We start from the raw sequence: 3,475 nt of genomic DNA on the forward strand, positions 1-3,475 counted from the left end.
CTAACCCAGTTTTATCAGAAGGATACTTTTGAACATTCAGCATGTGATCAAGTTTAGAACTAGCAGATCTAGCAACAGATAAATCATGTTCCAAAGTTCTAACTTTATCAAGCAAAAGCATATTCTCAGATTTAACATTATTCAAAAGTTCATTTGCATCAAACAGTTTAACAAGCAAATTTCTCTTTTCAAGCTCAAGAGAATCAATTTTCTTTAGGCCAAGATCAACTTTCATAGCATCCTTTGCAGCAATTTTGCAAAGTTTGTTATAGGCCTCTTGAAGATCTGCATCTTCAGAGAGTTCCCCATCAGAAGGGTTCTCTTCAGCAGATATGCCTTCATTGACTATAGCAGTAGCCGTGAAAGCAATGAAGTTTCCATCCTCGTCACCACCGGACTCATCATCAGAAACCTCATTATCACTAAGGGTTACAGCCATAGCTTTACCCTTAGTCCTTAAGAATGTAGGACATTCAGACTTCACATGACCATACCCTTGACAGCCAAAACACTGAGGACCCAAAGAGTTATTAGAAGATTGACCAGAATTTTCTCTAGGTTTTTCAAAATTGTTAACCTTAGTGGGATCATTCTTCCTAAAATTTCTAGGTTCAGCAGTGTAAGTACCTCTTGCCTTTCTATTTGTATTCCTAAGAAAGTTCTTAAAGTTTTTGGCAAGATAGGCAATCTCTGTAGCAGAGAGCTCATCATCAAATCCACCACCATCAACATCATCAACTGACTTAAGAGCCATTGATTTGGATTTGTTTACTTTAGGTAGGTCAGACTCATAGGATTGAAGAGATCCTACAAGCTCATCAACAGGGATGGAGTCCACATCCTTGCTTTCAGTTATGGCAGTCACTTTGGGTCTAAAGTCTTCAGTTAAAGATCTAAGAATCTTCCTAACAATCTTAGGTTGATCATAGATTTCACCCAAATTAAAAGCAGAATTAACAATATCATTCAGTTTGGCATAAAATTCATCAAAGGATTCATCATCAGACATCCTAATGTTTTCAAACCTAGAAGTTAATTGCTGCAGTTTGTTTATCTTAACTGCCTTTGTGCCTTCATGCACAGTTTGGAGGATTTTCCAAGCAGTATGAGCAACCTCAACATTAGAGATTCTCTTAAATTCCTCCATAGAAACAGCATTAAAGATAGCATTCATAGCTTTGCTATTGAAGCTTGCTGCTTCTTTTTCAGAAGTTTGCCACTCACTCACAGGAGTAGCGGGCTTCTCCCATCCGTATTCAACGGAATTCCAAACCCTTTCATCAATGGATTTCAGGAATGCTTTCATCCTTACTTTCCAATAGGCATAGTTGTTCCCATCAAAATGAGGAGGAACAAACAGAGAGTGTCCATGCTCCATGACAACAGGGGTCAAGGATCAGCTCAGAGATTAAAAATCTCAAACAAAAAGAGCTACCAGCTCTGATACCACTTGAACGGTTTTAGACCCCTTAAACACACAGATTGCGTAGCCTAGATTAATTAGCCAAGTTGTTACTTAGTCAAATTAAGCAATTCTAGGTTAAAACAATCCAAACAATCATATCAAGATATAAAGCAGCGGAAAATAAATAACACAAGATATGATCACCCAGGAAACCACACGGTAAAAACCTGGGGAGGATTTGACCCACCGATCCTCAAGGCTAACCTGAATTCACTATGAAAGAATTGAAGTTCGTACAAAAGGACTACAAGCTCCCCGCTCGACTTCCTAATGCTACCCACCAGTAGAACTTCCTGACACGACCACGCGCAGGCTCCGAATCCACGGACTACTTCTTTCTTGAATTCTTCAATCAGCTACAAGCTCCCCGCTTGCTTTTCTTTTAAGTTCCAATGGTTGCAACAGTAATGATCTTCAAGATGTTGAAATCATCTCCACCATGAAAACCCTAAGTTTTGTGTAAAGGAAAGCTCCTCAAAGATCTCACACGAGATTCACACAAAACAGCAATGTATGAGCAACAATACAATATGGACAACCTTCAAAAACGTGGCTAGGGTTTTATTTATATACCTAGGGTAAAAACATAAAACCCTAAACGTTTAATGAAGTAGGGCTGAGTTGGAAATTCTGCAGAAAATTCAACCTGTGCGATTTTCGATCGATCGAGTCTATTCTTCGATCGATCGAGCCAGGCCGAGAGTCCCAAGTACTTCTGCAGCCACTCGATTCCAACTTTACAATATTAAACCAACTTTGAGCAAGTCTAAATAAGACTAAATACAATGTTTTGATCATGGTTTGCCAACATTACAAATTAGAGTTCTAAATACATAAAATCCTAAGACCTTAGAACCTAACAGTTTGCTTTTGGGACCTATCAGAGGTATGCAGATTTTTTAAGAGAGTAGGGATTTGAGGATTTCCTGTAGATCCCCCTATACACCATGAGGCATGGGATTAGGGAGGCTTTGGTGCAGCAGTTTCATGCTGAGATAGGCACCTTTCACTTAAGCTGTGGGGAGTATACGATCCTCCCTCTTGATTGGACAGCTATCCTGGGTATTAGATTTGGCAGATATCGGATTCCAATCAATGACATTAGCTTTGAGATGGCTTGTGAGCTATTGGGCATCCCTCTCCTATTGACTACATACATGAGAGGATATTTTGGGTCCACTGCGTCGCCACCGATCCACACTGAATGGTTGCAGGGTAGCTTTCCCTGGGGTGTGGTACCTACCGACATTCATCTTCGGTAGTTCATCCTATGCTTTCTCGGTAGTTGCTTCTTTGACAACAATCGGTCGGTGTTAACCTACCAACTGCTATGGACAATGAAAGTAGTCCCCGACATTGGGAGATACGATTGGGGGTCTATCACTTATGACTTTTTCATTGCTTTCCTAAGGCGAGCTTCCTTACGGGATTTTAGGAGTCTAGAGGGGTGCTGGTAGATTTTGACATGGTGGGCATATAAATACATCCCAGCCTTGCGACCATGGTACCCGGGTTTGTTAGCGACAGTGTATCCTCGAGCGTATGCTTGGGCTCTTTGTGTGATCACTAAGGTTGTCATGGTACAGCTGGTTACTATCTCTACAGCTTTAGACTGCATCACCCGGGATGAGATGGTAGTTCGCCCATATGATGGCTCACTACTGGGGAGGCCAGAGCTTACTATTGCTATGGGCTAGTTAAGGATATGACGATGCTTTTGGGCCCTATGGAGCTGGGAGTTCTTTTTGGCAGAGAGGACCTTCCATTAGGTCATGCCAGTGTATGGAGTACCTAGAGATCCGCCTCCTTTTGGATTGTCATTCGAGTCCATTGTCCTGGATGACTTGGCTTATGCAATAGGTTCTTTTGGTACTTATATGGATACTAGCAGGGATTATACCACTTGGTTCGTAGAGTCCTTTGTAGGGCCTATTATTGGAGATGTCCCTGTGAATAGAGGTAGGGTGCTAGGAGGCATTGTTTGTGCTTAGGTGGCTTCTGAAGTAGAGT

The sequence above is a fragment of the Quercus suber genome, unplaced genomic scaffold (genome assembly GCF_002906115.3).
Source record: "Quercus suber isolate HL8 unplaced genomic scaffold, Cork oak 2.0 scaffold_105, whole genome shotgun sequence".
Classification (NCBI taxonomy): Eukaryota; Viridiplantae; Streptophyta; class Magnoliopsida; order Fagales; family Fagaceae; genus Quercus; species Quercus suber.